Raw genomic sequence first — 18,406 nt, 5'->3', positions numbered from 1 at the left:
TTATATTCTAATAAAAATGTGCCTAATGCGGTATTTTTCCCAAAACGATTTCACCGAATTACAAAATACCCATCAAGTGCATGGGACTATGTAATAGAAAAGTACTATGACGTCATATTTTCAGTTGCTACATATAATTTTTAAATAAATACCTATAGGGACTAAAATTGAAAGAAATAAACGAGAGTTATCTGAAATTTCAGATTTGTTTTTATAGAAGTTTTCGGCTTTTTTGTTATTTCAAGGTTTTAATCCTTACTTTTTGCTTAGTACAAACATTAAATTTATTATTGCCTGTTTATATACATATATAAGAACGCTATTGATATTGCGGCTCAATGGTCTAGGGGTATGATTCTCGCTTTGGGTGCGAGAGGTCCCGGGTTCAAATCCCGGTTGAGCCCACTTTTTTTTCTTTCTATTAATTATTTTTTTAATAAATTAACAGTTTATTAAAACGAGACAAATTTGTCTACACATTCTAACATATGTACCGGAATCAGGTTACAATTTCCGACATAATATTTTTGCACAAAAATTAGCATTTTTAGTAGTTCAACGTGGTAAGCATTAAATTAGTTTATGATAGGTTATGAAGCTTTTAAGGAACGATCTGTGACCAATCCATTTAGTTGGTACAAAAAAAAACGTATTCCTTTGCAAACTGTCCGCTAATTTATATCTACAAACGCATTACAAATTAAAGCAATTATCTCAAACACTATAAATACGACTTATTTATCTCAAAGGCTTAATTTGCATAATTATTTTCAACATTTTATTATACACTCGACAATTTGTAATTATACGCACTGGAAACCACAAAAAATCGCACTCGTATCCCGGATTTGCGTTGATTAATTTTAGGTATTTGCTGCAATTTGAAAAGTTATTCGAACTATGAAGCAAGGCAAATGCGATCCGTGACATTGAGATTTCATATCCTGGTAAACTAATCTGCTTATGTAAGGACCAGATGTCTACTCTTGGAAAACATGAACTTCATATCTGAAAGTTTTTTTTTTTCTAAACATAATAAACAGGGTGTCAGGGGACTCAGTTTTATAACTTTATATTCGATTGCTTAAATGTAAGCTATACAGGGTATAATTTTCAAAATACAGCGAGTATTAATATTGGGGAGTTTCATCACAACGTGACAACAGCGCTAAACCTAACACCACACAGCTGATGCATACCACGTGTGCACGCGGCAGACTTGTCCTATGGAAAAAATGTAAACCACTATTATTGTCAAACATTTAGTAAGTTTATTGTTTTCCAGTTTTTAAATAAATAAAATAAATCGATTTTGTAGTACGAAGATAGCGTTGTGCATAAATTATGAATTTGAAAAATATTTAACTAAAGTACCTACTCAAAGATTCACGTCATTCAAATAATCATACGTATTAAAAATAATTTAGGTACTTACCAAATAGCAAAATTCAGTCATTTTTAAACCCACAAGTACAAAACAAACTACAACATATGCTCAAAATGTTAAAACACTCAGACGCGGTCCAATTCCAGATACCAACTAAATTGAGTTTAGGACCGATGTCATATAAGGTTTTTTGTCTATTTTAATGTATTCTATCGTCTGTTAAAATTAAGACAGTCGAACTTCTAATACCCTGTAGACATCATTTGAATTTCAATTTTTAATTTAAACATCAATAGTTTTTTAAGTTATTTTCTTGATGGGAAATTTTTTGCAATGGTAGAAAACACAGTAAAAAATTTTGCCAACTATTCACATGTGTGTTATTCAACAACAACTAGAAAATTTATTACTGTTGTTTTCAATAAGGATATTCTTATATTCATATTTTTTATCATTCTTTTAGAATTATATATTTTATTCATAATAATAAATAGCGATTATATATAAATTACATAAATATAGTAAGGGTTTTGATGGTTTTAATACTGTCAGTATTAGAGTATAGAGTACTGTTGGGTTTAATAATGCATCCATTATTTCTAAAATTAAACATTATAAATACTCAGTTAAAAGGAAAAACTTAAACGTTTTAAATTCTTCAAAGCACCCCATTATCGTACGATTTATCGATCTAGCATTAATATGTACACAAACCGCATTACAAATAGAGGAAGGAAGAAGTACCTAAAAGACGTAAACCCTAGAAGCAAATTTATATATCCGGTTCCTTACATCCGTTTACATCTTTAGAAATGCTACTTTATCTTAAATAAATATATGACATATATCTACTGCCGTGGACAATAAAAAGTTCCCATCCTAAACTTCATAAGCCCCTGTACAACCATTATCTCGAAAATCTTACTGTCCCACGGAGCATGTTATTTTTCCACTACCATCAAACATATTTAGTTTATATTCTTTTCTGTAACAGAGCTTAGAATTTTAATATAAACAATACGATAACGTTAACTGAATGGTAGGTAGACAAAAGCAACGAATCAAGCCATTTTCGCGCTAGAAAAGAGATTGAAAGTACAGCGAGACCTTAGAATCGTCCTTGTCTTAATTGGGTTAATCAATGTAGATCATCTCGCACCGCAAACAATTGCTTGTTTTGTGGCGGCGGATAGCGTGCAACATGCATCGTTCATCCTACGTTCATTCTTCTCCAGATCATTTACGTTGGAAGCAAACAGCGAGAAGTACAATTGAAAATGCGGTTGATTTTCCTTTCGACGAGAATTTAATTTTAGGCAGCTTTCTGATGCATGAGGCTGGATAAAAGCAGTTTAAAATGAGGATACTTATAATTTCCCTTCGTTTTAAACCGGACCACGTACATAAAGAAAACAGTTTACTCGAGGCCCATCTACAAGGCATGGAATACAAGCGCAATAGAGATCCTACGAATTTTTAAATGACGGTGAAATTCATGTTTCTAAATCAAGAAATAATTCCCTCAATATATGTACCGTTTATATCATAGTACTCCTCGCTCATTGTCTTCGGCATCACCGATTTTCAGTTCATGCTAACAGTCTGTCAGTATGTAGAAACACAAGTGGTTATTAAACGATTTCATTCAGCTGTCAATCTATTCGTCACTCGATGTGGTCTTGAAATGAAAGTATAATTTGGTATTTTACATACACGTGTATCCCTGGTTTGAAAACAATGTTCTTTATTCGATGGCGTGGTGTGAGATGGACAAATACATTAAAAACACATAGTCTGTTTTGTTATACCCAAGAGAATTTTACGAGGAAATTCTGAAAAAGCACATTATTTTTAACGGATGATCTGAGGGCAAGTAGAATATAAATGATCATATGGATCATGGTTTTAGCCGCCAGTACAGCTGTATATTTTATTTTCAAAGAAACTATCCATGGCAAAAGAGTATCGCCATGACAGCAGCCAATCAATTTTTGTCTTAAGCATTTCAGTCACATTACATCCACGCTAATTCCAAACCGAGGGTCATTTGTCAGTCAGTTTTTTCTTTGCAGCAAAAGGAGATTGATATCAGCAGTTAATATCAAACACTTGCTTTGTAAATAGGATAAGCGATTTCTTCATTAAAATCTATGAAATACTACCGTTCGAGATGGTTATCTGGAGTCCTCTGTCTGTAGAAGTCATTAATTTTGTTCACTGTAAGCTTTGTGCGATAAAGTCGGTTCTTTATTGGTCTCTCTATTGAATTTTTTTGTAGCCGAGCTTATTATACCAAAGAAAAATGTATATAAATATATTTTGTCAGAGAAGTATTACAGAATTTATATGGGTATACATAACACGAATCTCTTAATTATCATCAACTTAAATTTTATTCCAATCGAAGTTTGCCTCTCTCGACCGCCTCTTCAGTACGCTTAATTTAATAGTATGTGCCAATAAGGAAAGAAAGACAATTAGCAGGTTCAAGCCAAGGTTCATCATTACACTTTTATATACTTTAATAAATAATAAATCAAACATCGAATTATCCCCGACGCGGACTCAACAGAAGTACTCGAAATGATTAATTAGTCAACTTCTTAGCAACCTACAATCGATCCTACACTAATGACCTGCAGATCCTGTCTTCCTCCTGGTGACTCCACTACCTCCACTAATGATGAGCACGTCTTTTTGATTTCTGCAAGGCCATGACTAGCGGAATGATATTCGCTATTAGCAAGCTTAAGTTTGTGTTGCAATGCAGGTTGGTCTAATGTAGTAGTAGTTGCAAAAACTGCAGTCTATCGGTAAGAATGGAATCAAAGAAATTAATGCTGTTGTATTTAGTAGAAAAATCCAAATATATTGAGAATATGATTTCTACTTGAACAGCGGCAATATCAAGAGCAAAGGGCTCAATATGGATTTGTCTTGATTTAAATGTGCAATGAACCAGCTTTAACATTTGACCACTGACGGAAAGTGATTGTAAAAGTTCTTAAAACAATTTTTCAGTTAATTAGTTTGTTAATTTGCAGAGTCAGTGTCGAATTTTAACACTTCTGGATACAAATTGACCATTTCCGTTTATTTCTTAAAATAAAATCGCGATTTTATTATTTTTCTTCCACATAATCACTTCATCTTTAGAGTTCCATCGAAACAAGTACGTAGTATATAAAAAAAATTTAATTATATATCTACTATTACACGATTTGACCATGATGAAACAAAAAACTCACTCTTCTATTCCTCTTACTATTTAGGGCGCTCGTTATCTTCTAATTTATTGTGCGTGAGAGCTAATAATTTCACAAAAGGATAATCACTTCATTATTACAACAGTCAATAGTTTACGGTCATGCGGTTTGACTTCTGGGATTTCGGTATATCATTATGTAATTGATAAAAAACCGTAACAAAGTGTAAATTGTTATGGAATATGTTTGAAAAAAATTCCAAATAATGCATTTTTGGCATCAGATTCGACGAAATACTTAAAAAATACCTTAAAAACTTAGAGAACAGAAAAATACATTGAGATAGGTCAAAACTTAGGCTAAAAAGCAAGGTTCAAACGTGAAAAACCCAAAGACAAAGGAAAATTTACTGGGACCAAAAGTCAATGCTCTATTTTTGGATGTCAAAGGACAATTTTGAAAGACCAAAGGCCAAGCACATTTTCTGTAAGTAAGATAGTCTATCCTAAGATTTTCCTTTATGGAGATGTTTTTTGGATTCAAATGTTTTAACAATAACATATTTCCGGTTTAAGAAAATGTCATAGTCAACGTTCTCGTCTGAAAATCACGTCACAAACTGCCCAATCCAGGATTGCAGAGGATCTGTCCATGACCAATCTCCATTTCGAGAGATAATCAAACGTTTGTCTTTTACACTGACCCGCGCCAATATCCTTGGCAGGAAAAATGACCTCGGATGGAGCGGGGTCGAGCGGGATTATCGCTCTTTACCTACTTCATTGCTGTAGGCCCGGACGCCTCGTAGAGGTAGGCCCTTTCCCCGTCATTCCGGGCCGCCAAATTACACTGACCCATGTCAATGACGTGAACGTAAAGACCAACGGTTGAACTGTATCCGTTACATGGTACAGCGCCATCTACATCCCCAAACATGTAAACCGAAAACAACGGAACGACTTAATGAACAATCGCTCGATTTGCGAACTGAGATCCGACAAATAATCTCCTGCGTCGATCTGCGGCTTCGCCGATGGTTGCGCAAATTGCGGCACGCCATATGGGAACGACCCTGGATCATAGCAGATCGGAACGGGCATCAAATAAGGTATAGAGGACCGAGTTCTAATATTTGCGATAACCATCATTAATGCTGAGCCGCGAGCTAGTATTTAGCGAAATATCTGTAATTCTACACCTATTACTAAGTAAGATAATCACGAGGGCGTTCTCCGGTTCTTTAGGTAATAACACGAGGCCGCATTGGAGGATATGCTTCGTTTTGATGTGGCGTTTTTATCCAGCGGAGTTGAGCGGATTTTTATGCGCCAAGCTTTTAACGGTACCGGTCTCGTGAGACTGGCTATTGTGGTGCTTTGAAAAAATCTGTTCCTTATGCATCAAATCGTTTATTTTAAATACAGGGTGGCACAAAAAACAGAGGTCGTACAACCACCACAGATTCCCAAGATAAAAATAATTCAGTTTAAGCCTATAACCTCTGTTTTTGCTTAGATGTTATGAGGGAGACTTTTACCATTATGGAGTAGGATGACGCCATCAATATTTTTTTATAAGAAGTACAACTTAAAAGCAAGATAGACTCATTTTTAATTTGAAAATCAGGGCTAGATAAAAGTAACTAGTTAATCCCCTTTCACTGTAGCTTCGACACACTAGATTCGTGCAGTTTCTTCAGGGGAGGCTAGCCTCCACTATTTTTTGTAAGTGTTCGAATGAGGATTGACTCTTTAGGTACAGGATACTGTAGGTAAATAAATTGTAGCTAATTTAACGCAAATTTTGCTCTTTCCCTATTCTCTTATTTTATTTTATTAGACGCAATAGTATATTGAACTGCCTTTCAATATGCGGCAAGCAAAAGAATAGAAACACTCTTGAAATTTATTTTTTTGGCAAAAATTTTTCTTTAAATCTGGTAGGAATTGTTATAGTAGGTGTGGCAAAGGGTATGAGCAAGTATGACCCCTTTTTATTGAAAATACCTTGATCTATGGATCTTCTAAGAAATCAAATTAATTTACACACGAGATTTTTTTTACTAAGCACCTGTATGGTCACTGAAGACACCCTTCATTGAGACATTTACTGTTATTTCTATGACATCACTCCACCATTACGTCAGATTTCCGTACAAACACATCCTCCCGACGTAATTAAGTCATCAGAATGCTAAGCACACATAATAATCACTAATTAGCTCCGAGATCTCTTTCATCTTTTTTTCAATTGCCTAAGATCTTCCTACGTTACTGTTTTCGTCCCGGCGTAGGATAGAATTTTCAAATCGGATTGGCCTTGACTTACACTAAAAGTGAAAAAGTTTAAGTAAATTGAAGCAATTAGTCACACATTTGCTTCCAATGCCGCCAGGCGAGGTGTTTATGGGCTTTTATTATCAAAATTATATCACCGATGAGATGATTTAATGCGAAATCGAGAATGGTTGAAGGGGCTATTATTTCAGGTGTTGCTTTTACGGCGTGTGTGAAATAAGCATGTGTTTAGGCGATTTATCAGCAGCCTGAGAAGGTCGTAATCGTTTCCTCATAAATAGTTTGATATATTAATACCATTTTTTTTATTACAAAGCTCAAATACACCGCTTCTATACATAATTTTATTCTTCAGTTACCATCCTTTCTAGCGAGCTAAAGATCCGCCATAATAAGTAATTATTATTTTTTATGTCACGAAAACCATATGTAAATAACAATGATACTTAAAAAATCACTTATAACTCTTATAATAACAACTTTTGAAGAACAACATCAGCCATTGTTTCCCATGAAAACATCGCCAGGTAATGAATATTCCATGCCATTTTTTACACATTTTTTTATCAGAGCAATTTTTTATGTCCTCGTTTCTAATTCATATGGACACTTACACAGATATCGTTTTAATTTTCATTACGGATTTAGAGAAATATTTGGAATTATGACAATTGGGCTATTATTACAATTATTTTACTTTGCTTAGCCTTAGCTAGGGGTTTTTATCTGCCCTTGTTGTTCTCGGGCTAAGTAAAAGTACATAGAATACCTACTACACTGTTAGTAGCTCAGTGATTCGCACCTGATGAGAAAGACTTGAATCAATGATCTAATGTCTGATTCACCTCATTTGAAAAAAATACAAGGAAGGTAACATTCTAATAAAATATCGTCTTGCGGTAAGTAGTTAATCTTTTTATGTAAATTCCAATAACAATGAACCATAGTAAAAATCTTGAGATAACTAACAGATTTTCAATGAATGGCGTAATGTTGAGTAAATACTTGTCAAAAAAATATGAGTACATATTTAACAAAGTAAACAAATTTTACTGTCTACACTTAATGGTATATTTCGTTGATCAAGGTTTTGATAAAGCTTTTCTTGTCATAAAATAATTTAATCGTCTATGATTTACACGAAAATTAAATAAGTGAAGGAAATCAATTCCAATACGCGACAAACATTTACTTACATGTTAATATTTACATAATCTATCTACCCAAAGAACTAGGTATTTTGTTTTATATGAAAACCAACATTTTCTACTAAATTTTTTTGTTCTTAATCGATTTCCTAAGTAAATCAATCAATAGGGAATAAAGATGTGAAGCCACGATAAACAACTGCATCTCCTTAGCATGTACTTAAGATTACGCTTGCTTAAAAAATGTCCGGTGAACAGAATACAAATTGTTTTTATTCAGAGATTAAGGCCTACGTGAATGTTATATTAATTTATTGGTCTTTACAAAAAGAATGCAGTAAATCTGTTATCTATGAGAGGTAACAGTGTACTTGGAATCGGTAACGAATAGGCCGCGTTGTGTAAAAACTGCCAGATAGATAAAATCTGGGAGATAATAATGTCTCTATTTTACTTTTAAATATCTTCATTCTGGTTACGGAGCCAGTTCTTTGAAAAGCAAGACGCTCGGTACTAATGAAACAAATGAGGAAAAGTACCACGTGAAATGCGATTACCAAAGATAAAGAATTTGAAATGGAAATTATTTTCAGTGTTCTGTAAGATAAACACACTTGTCGGTTTTATTTAGGGTAGCTTTTGTTATTAAATAATTTTATGTGTAGCTTTTTTTTTAATTGTTTTGATATAGTATTCTTGAATTTATAAGTGAATACAATTTTAATAAACACAGATATAGTTTAATATTTCCGTTGAAGGCTTCATCAAAGTATCTGTGTTTCTTGGTGATACTGGTGAGATACACATGGGCTTGTTAAACCTTTTACTGGCGACAGGCACAATGAATACAACAATATCGTCGAAAATTGTCAAGCATACTACAAATGCAATATATGTTGTATGGGATTCATCAGCAGATACGATTTGTATTATCACAACTTTATCATTAACGAAAATTTTGACAGACTACACCTTATCTTTATTTAGAACATTTTGGTATACTTTTTCGCTTTAAGATCAAGAGCAGTTTATATGATGTGAAATAAATCTGAATTGACAAATGTTCTCTGAGCATGAGGAACTTTAATAACCTAACATAACCTTTGCTATATCGTGCACTATCATATTTTGAAGTAAAGCAGACAGATATACGTTCATCAACGATATTATGACTCAAGTAATACTGAATTAATTAACAGCGACTGGGAATCATCATACGGAAAAGCTTTGTAAGAGAATACTTTCAATTTCTCAAAGACTTTGAGTAAGCAACGGCTTCAGAATAACTATTCGTTAATCATCAATTAACATTTCCATTTGAATGCTCAGTACTGGATCTAATGAATTATTGACAACTCTCCTTTAATTTTTCGTAAAAATAGGGAAACGGACACCTGCGATTAATCCTGCATTCCCCCACTTCGCCCAAAGTTTCAGAAGTAGACCGACAATGACTTAATTCGTATATTATGAATTATGCCATCACCGTCTGTCTAGCGTTTCAGAATAATTCATAGATTTAATTCAATGCCACAATTTTTATTACGACCTATGTTCCGCATTGCAAAAAACTCATGAAATTTGTAAACAACGCTCCAGAATAATTCGAGTGTCGGTAGTGTAACCTTGCGCAGCTTCTTCGTAGATTTATTCGGGCCAATAAAGTACTGCTATAAAAATTTTTACGATATGATATATCTGTAAATATAAAATTGTACAGTGACGCAAAGCCTCTGTTATTCATTTCGTTGGCAAAATTTAAGGTCTCACTTTCAACTCTTAAAACAATATGGGTGGAACTGACAAAAATTTTTCTTAATTTTATTAAATGTTGGGCATAATTAAATCAAGCCTGAATAAAATATAGCCAGTAAAATGCATTTCACTATTTTCTTTTGTTTATTGAATGGGTTGATTAACACTAATAAAAACTGAAAAACCTATTGCCACCTCAATCACCAGACTTAAGCCTATTGGATTATTTCCTCAGGAAGGTAAAGCTAATGGTACCAATTAAAAAACCTTTTTCATTTATAAGTTGTATCAAGTCAAGCGGTAGAATCTTGCTTTATGGACTACATAGATTGTCGGCTCGGTAGAATACCGTCTTGTACTTGATTCTGATACCTTTTCCACGGACTTCACTTGATATGCGAACGGTGTGTCGAGCTGTTCTTCACCAGGCAAATTAGGTCTGGCGTTGAACGCGCGAGCGAGGTTCTTGCAGTGAAACACCTCTTTTTATAACACACATTTGAATTCTGCGGCATGTTTTATGCAACAGGGAAGCGCTAAATATTGGATGGTCATAAGTTAGGCATCCTGGAGACAGTGGAAGGTCGATGGTGATGTTGAATGAATTAAACACGAGTTATATTTATTCGGAATGAGGTTCAGTGAGAAATGCGATGTTTTTCCTCGAAGTGCATCTCAACAATGCCTCCAAACAAACTGTACATTCCATAAAATGCACTTAAATGTTTGATAACCTTCTAGCAATATCTGGAGTACCCCAAGGATCAGATATAAGACCACTTGTTTTTATTCTACTCATTAACGATTTATCTTTAACCCTAAAATCTATTTTTTCTGATGACTTACCTATTTTTGGAATTAACTAACCGGTAGATCATGTGATATAGGTATGATCTATGACAATAAACTGTCCTTCACTGAAACACGACCAATAGAGCTTTAAGCTTTATGGTCAAAAATTTAAGATCATTTTATAACATTGCTGTATTGAAATGTCTCTTTTACTCACTATTTTGTTCTAAACTACAGTGAAATACAAGCATGAAAAAATTTCGAGTCGTTTACTAAACTTTTTTACTATTTACTGTTTTATTTACTAAAATTTTTATTAAACTATATCCTCGATTATGGTCTTAGGACTCACGAGCCATATCAGAGGAAGAGGACAAAACAGAAAATCTGGAACAAAGGTTTTGATCATTGCGTAAGCAAATATTATCAGTCTGGTTCCATAAACAGTCTGCAACGCAGTCAGACAGGGACAATGCCTCTTTCCACTGCCTTTATCTGCGTTAATAAACATGTATACCTTGCACCTGTACGGAATGTTATATATGCAAACCATAATTTTAAATTATAAACACAAACCGTCATCCAAATGCAAATGCAAATGTTCGAATTCCTTTTTAAATAAATATGTCCTGTTGCAAAGTGATTCAAGAAAGTAAGGTTATATTTAATGCTTGTTTAATGACACCACAGTCTGTTAGATGACCTTGCTGATAGAGTCTTTGCCGTCACAAAATATTTACAGTCTGAACTGAATGTACATACGTCTGTCATCATGCGTATTACAGTTTCAGTTTTGTTACAAAAATGTATTTATCATTTATACAATATACTTTTAGATCTACAGTATTTTAAAGGTATAAAGGGTATAAAAAAACAACTAAATCTTTTCCTCCTCTACTTGCAATTATTATGTTTCTTGTTCATTCTTTCATCATCCTTTTACGGAGCGCTTTTTCGATTTTCTCACAGCAATCATTAAAATTCTGACGTCAGCTCGACTAATGTTTACATTAGATTGAATGTAAATAAAATATTCACTAAACTATGAACGAGTTCGATTATTCCGTACCAATTATGTGTAACTGTTGAATCGAACACAAACGCAAACAAAAATACACCAAAAATTATATAACGCTCATTACTAGAGGATTAATATTTTTTTTACTAATGATATCTTTCAAAGTGGACTAAATAAAGTGTACAAATTAAAATTGTAATAAAAAAAACAGTTACTGGAATTCACCGCTTCTTTCTGGTGCCTCTGGGCTACATCATTAGTCTGTTTTCAATAAGGAGTCTATTAGTTCAGTTTTTATTTGTGTTATTATAGAATTTCGTTTGTAATTGTATCATTAGTTGGAACACTTTTTTATTTCGTCTTATATGAGTTATATGTTTTTTGCGTTTGTTATGTAATTGGTGCTTATTTAAATAATTACACCAATTTATATGCTTCAACTTTTTAACTTGACTTCAATATTCACTGACATAATAAATAATAGTTGTTATTGTTCTTCCCGTAAATTCAATCGTCTCGTTTTTTCAACAATTCACACGCTTTTTCACAAGTATAGCATTTCGTACAAATGAATAACTATATTCGTATTTAGAACACAATCTAAGCAAAACAAATATACAAAGCCAAAAACCATATATATGGTATGATATAATTTGGATCCTGGTACTTGGGCATTTATTATTTGCCTAGCCTTGATTTTAATTGTGCGTAACATAAGAACAGCTCTGTGAAATTTACCAAGCACTTTAAGATGAAGTGAATGGGTCAACGCAAACAATTATAGCAATGAAGTGCTAGTGGTCTCTTGAAGCCAGCTTTAAGTTGTTTTGATATATCGAATGGGCAAACAGCAAGAACGATAGTCTCTATATTACTTGAATATACATATTACCAATGCAGGTTTGTTAAGTTGAGTCTTACAATTTTAGTAACTTGGAAAAAATCTGTTCAGTTATCGTTGTTATTGGTGATATAGAAAGAATGAAATAGATAGGTGTCATCACTGACAGCACAGTATGTACTTATTATTTCAAAATATTCTTAAGTAGTAAAAGTAACCGTTGTTACACATTTGCATCACAATATTATTTAGCACATCGTACTTGATATCTGAACTAAACTAACTACGAAACAGATGGGAATGTTAAGAGCACACTGTAGATGAGTGGTCTTTTTGACCACTGTTGAATAGTAGACATATAATTTTTTTCACTAATATTAATTAATTCCATTGGCAATACTCAAAATACAGAAAAGGTGATATTAAAATAACAATAACTAGAGACATTTCTTTGAAAGATTACATGATTTAAGGATATCAGTGCGTCGACCATGTATTTTTCAGTTAATAATTTTAGATATTTTCATGATTTTAGCAGTATACAGACCTCAAAGAACTCCTTTTTTATACTCTTCTACTTCTACTACTACCTCCTATGTCCTTACTATTTATACTCCGCAATAGATGGCGCTTTAAACAATCGAAAGAGTGTTCGTTTGGATATCTGAGGTTCTTTGGATGTAAGTCAAATAAAATTACCAATAGGACTGTTACAAAGTATCTAAAATAACTAGAATTTCGTGATATACTTTACTGTCTTAAATCGTGGAATATTGAGAAACCAGAAAATTCTGAAAAACTAAAATTATCTACTGCACTTTCATTTTTGTTTCTGCTGTTTTTTTTTCATTTCTTTTGGATTTCATGTTGATTTCATTTGACATGTTTAACATTTTTTATGTAATTTTTTTAATATATTATAATAATACATTAATTTAGGTTAATTTTTCTCTAATTTTAGCTAATTCTGTACACCCAAAGCAGCCTTGGTATTATATTTTGAAGCAATACGTTTATCCTGTCCTGGCAAAGAAACAATTATCGTATCTTTTTACAAATAAAAAAAAAACAAAACCGCGAATGTTTGAAATCATCACGAATATCGGGAGTAATGTTACAACTACCGCAATAAAAACTGACTCATGACTCCTCCAAATTTGTAATAGTTAGCTTAATCGCATAATAATTTGTCTCAATTAACGAATATAAACGTCCAGAGCAGGCAGAAACGGAATTAATATCATGGATAAGCACGGATATTTCGTGCCTTAGAAAATCACCGTTACGTTGCGTCCCAACAAAAAAAAAACATTAATTGAAAGGTTACAGATGCCTATCGCTCTTATATAGATACACACAATAAACAATACCTCACGATAATCTCGCAAACAAACAAGATGGGTTATAAATATAATAAAACTGACCTTGGCTTTCCATAAAATGAGCTAATCCCAGGTATCATCCGTTTCGTTCGAATAATCAGATCTTTAGAGTCTTTTTATCTGAATCTGGCCTTGTAACGCTTGTGCCTGTGCTCTAATCAATAATCTGCTAAATATCGTAATAATTACCATCATTGTGAGGAGTATCTGTGATTAGGATTCACTGATCCCATGAATGTCAATGAGGATCGAATCCCGCCTCTATTATACTCGTAATTAACTGCTGATGTGCGTTGTAATTATCGTGGTGTCTTTGCCATTCAAATGTCGAGAGTATGTACCGCCTCGGTAAGGATGCGAGGCGGACGAATGGCTATGATACTGGGTGATCCCAGAACGAGGAGTCCAGATTTACAGGTCAGGCTGTGTTTTCGGTGTCAGGAAAAAGTTACTTGACATTAAGAAGGTTCTTCTCTATACAGGATGTGGCGTGTGAGAACCGATGTTGAAAATGAGTTTCCTTAATCGCTTTAGGATTTTCATCTGTTACACAAACGTAAGCAGGAAAGTCTACTTGATTGGCACATTGCCATAAAAACCATCTAGGATTGTATTTTCACATGGGGGTGACGTTGTGGCCATCGTTTCCGGTACAACCTAGTCGCCACGAGTGCATTTTCTCCGACTGCACCATACACTAACACCATATCGACACGTTCGAAATAGTAAATGCATTGTTTTCTCGGTTCATTGTAAAACTAGTTTGTGCACAAACTAAAAAACTAAGCGAAGTAAGAAATAAGAATCTCGTTTTTAATGTAATCGGCGCGCTATTCTTATTTTTTACTTCTTTTTAAAAATTACACTGTCGCTATCGTGGAATTACAAAACAAAAACTTTTGTCTGGTATCTTTCATTTTTTAACACTGACGGGTCGATGGACTATGCTTAATATTTAATAATTAAGTGAATAATGAATTCAATACAAATACAAAATTAGTTGACTGCACAAATTTTTTGACAATGTAACTTAAGATTCTTTTAATATTACTAATGTTAGATTACACCGAATTAAATTATAAGGTTGCATCACGGGTCGCATAAAAACATTTCCAAAGTTTTTAATAAATAACACAATTCATTTTTGTTGCATAAATGAACTTTAATTTACAAAAAAAAAACGCAAAGATAGAACTTTTTCGTATAAGACTTTTCTATTGCAAATATCATCAGGAAGCTGTAGTTTAATTTTTATAGATTATACACGCCACACCCTGTATGCGATTTCAAGAAAAAGTCACCAACGACGTTGCAGTTGTGTAACTTTTCAGTTTTTTTTGTATAATAACTTTTATCAGAGTTTGGATAAATAAAATTCATATAAATGCGAATTGACGATATCCCTGAATCTGCTCATTGAATTATCTCAGTTATTATCTTCTTATTTTTGGAGTACAATACCTTTTTAAATTGTCTACAAATTTTCTTTACACTCTGTATATTAAACTTCAATAACAAAGACTCATACCAATTCTTATCTTTTTAATTAAAAAAAAAAAAATTAAGAAAGGATTCCACTCTTCCACTCTAGAACCAGTCTTATAAACTTGCATATTGAAAGATGATTCGTTTGAAAAATTTTCGATGAAAAAAACTCCACTTTCCAAAAAGCACTTTTTTGGTTTAAAAATTGAAAAACTCAAGAAAACAAAAAATGTATTATTTTTATATTTATTTATCGAAGCTATGTCTCAAATCGAACAAAATGAAAAAAAGTTTATATCTATAGTTTTTACAAAGTATTTGAACATTTTTTACCCAAGATATTTAAATGCTAATAACTTCTTGAGGAGTTGAAATAAAAATTTGAAAAAAAAATCATGGAAGTTACTCTAAATGGGTACTAAATAATACCAAAAATTCAGGAAAATTAAAAATGGTCTGGTCACGACCTGACATTGATTTGGCATGGAATACGCCATCATTTGCATTATTGAAAACATTTTTCTATCTTTCTTCGTGCTAGTTTCAGTCGCTGTTTGTTCATATAGCCAATACAATTTTCTCGAGATTGAGCTTCTACTCTTGTCCCATTTGCAAGTAACCACAAAAAAATCTCATTAACGTCAGCACTCACGTTAAACCCAGTATGTAATGAGGCGAGGCGCGACATACGACTTTTAAATCAAGACGAATTACGCTTACGCCGGTAAAAAAAATTTACGGCTCACCGTGTAGAACTCGCGTTAGTTGAGAGGTGACTTTAATTAGAGAATTTGCTGCAAAGCCGAGGGACGTTAAATTAACAATCACAGGTAACGGAGAATACTTAAAGCTAATCTCATTATCATAGTCCCGACAGAAAAAGTAATAACTTGAGTTCGTTTCGACAATGCCGTCGAATGGATGTTCCGAGCGAAGAAAAAGTCAGCTTTACATGTTAATGAGACAACAGAATGAGACACACTATTTTACATTATTAAACATCGATCATGTTTAATGTCTGAAATGCAAATAATTATTTTTGATTATACGCAGGGAAGTATTTAGTTCTATTCAAAAATGAAGTGTTCTTTTAGTGCCAAAGACAAAAAACCATTCAAGGATGTACAAATTTGTATCAGATAATATTTGTTTCTAAACTTACAAGGTCCATAGCTCGGTAACCATGGAGAATTGAACCCATGTATATTGTAACTTTTTTTATTCAGAACCAGGGACGTCATGCAACACCCTGTATCAAAATCTCTCATTCCCATCCACATGCGGATATCGCGGGAACAAAAAGCACCAACATAAAAAATCCTGCGGATCAATTGTTGCACCTTCTCCGTAAAAGTGATGTAATTATATTAGCGTACACGATGATATCATTAGTTCGTCCTCTGAAAAACTTGATTTGTTTCTTCGTTATTAAATTAATTCTATGGTAAAAAGTGACCATGAAATTTCATTTGTGCCGTAGCATCAACGCTGGGATCCAGATAATACGTCGGGCATAAATTTCTTCAGTAACTGACAATGATACGCGCGTATGCCAGTCGATTTGCTCATAATAAAAGCTTAATTACGTCAAGCCTTGGCCTTTAAGTCTGTTAATTTTGGCTATCTAATATGCCGTGGGAAAAATATGAAGGTGTAATTTAATCAGAGCCAGAAATATCCAGAAAGTTATGTACATTTTGGCAAAGATACGATCGTGACTTATTAATTTGTTAATAGTAGGTAATCAATATTAAAGAGCGATAATTATAACAAAAATAACTGATGTTCAAGTTAATATAATTAAACTTACACACATATACAGACAGATATTTTGCTGAAAATAAATTTTTGGTAAGACAAACATATTTAATTGATTGAGATCAATTTCTAGAAAAAATACTGAAGCCAATGGACTTCAGTCCAGTCCAACTGTGCAATCGTAATAAATGTCAACACTCCGGCTATTTACTCAAGGAGGCCTGTCACAGAAACGTAATGTAGCATGCTTATTACGCTTAAGTGACGCATAAGTGCTTTTTTGTGGTAATACTGCTCTGGGTCGACAATTTGGTTGATATACTACTTCTAGGAATCGCTCTGAAGAAATCTGGTTTTGAAGAGCGTGGTTCTAGATATTTAAAAATTAAATGCGGAGAAATTAGTCTTAATCAAACATAAATCGTTCTGTTGAATACACTTTTAAGAACTGAGTTGTCAAGGAGTTAAATAGTTGAGAGATATTCCGTTACTCTCAAGCTGTCAATTTGTCAGGCAATCATTAATTAAAAAAGTATATATCCATGTATATAAGGTGTCCACATAATGATGTGGCTGAAAACATACATATCGAATCCACGAAACGGAGAGAGATGCGTTAACCAAAGGACAGGACATAGCTAATACAATGCGCAGTATCGCCTTGGTGTTAAAAATGTTGTCACCGCCGTTCTTGGTGGTGAAAATTCGAAATATTTGGCAATATTCAATTTTCGTGGCTGAAAACGTACATAGGTATTGTATTTTCGAAACCGAGAGAGTTGTACGAAACTAAATTTGGACAGGGCATAGCTAATACAATGCGAAACATCGCCTCAATGTTGAAAATGTTGTCACCGCCGTTCTTGGTAGTGAAAATTCGAAATATTTGGAATTATTCAAATTTCGAGGCTAAAAACGTACATAGGTATTGTATTTTTGAAACCGAGAGAGTTGTACGAAATTAAATTTGTACAGGACATAGCTAATACAATGCGAAACATCGCCTTAATGTTAAAAATGTTGTCACCGCCGTTCTTGATTGTGAAAATTCGAAATATTTGGAATTATTCAGATTTTGTGGCTATAGGTATTGTATTTTTGAAACCTAGAGAGGTACACTAACCAAATTTGGACAGTGTAGCAAATTTCAATAAAATCTTGCACGGACTATTAGGACATCCGGTATAACGCTAAGGCAATGTACTGTGTTCAGATACGAATTTTGCGCCATTGAATCCATCCGGAGCAGAGCTCAGGCTGCGCAGCATTTACATTGAAACAAAATGACCGCTTATAATTACCCCTAGGTGACCCTATTCGCCGTAACATATTATTAA

The 18,406-nt window shown here is 33.4% G+C and overlaps 1 non-coding gene across 1 annotated transcript; it reads left to right on the top strand.

Annotated features, from left to right (window-relative positions):
- Positions 1-332: 332 nt before the first annotated feature.
- Trnap-ugg lies at positions 333-404 on the top strand. The gene has a single exon. It is a non-coding gene; the product is annotated as a tRNA-Pro (tRNA).
- Positions 405-18,406: the final 18,002 nt, after the last annotated feature.

Source organism: Anoplophora glabripennis, unplaced genomic scaffold (genome assembly GCF_000390285.2).
Source record: "Anoplophora glabripennis isolate ALB-LARVAE unplaced genomic scaffold, Agla_2.0 scaffold143, whole genome shotgun sequence".
Taxonomy (NCBI): domain Eukaryota; kingdom Metazoa; phylum Arthropoda; class Insecta; order Coleoptera; family Cerambycidae; genus Anoplophora; species Anoplophora glabripennis.
This window is presented reverse-complemented; position numbering and strand designations above follow the sequence as displayed.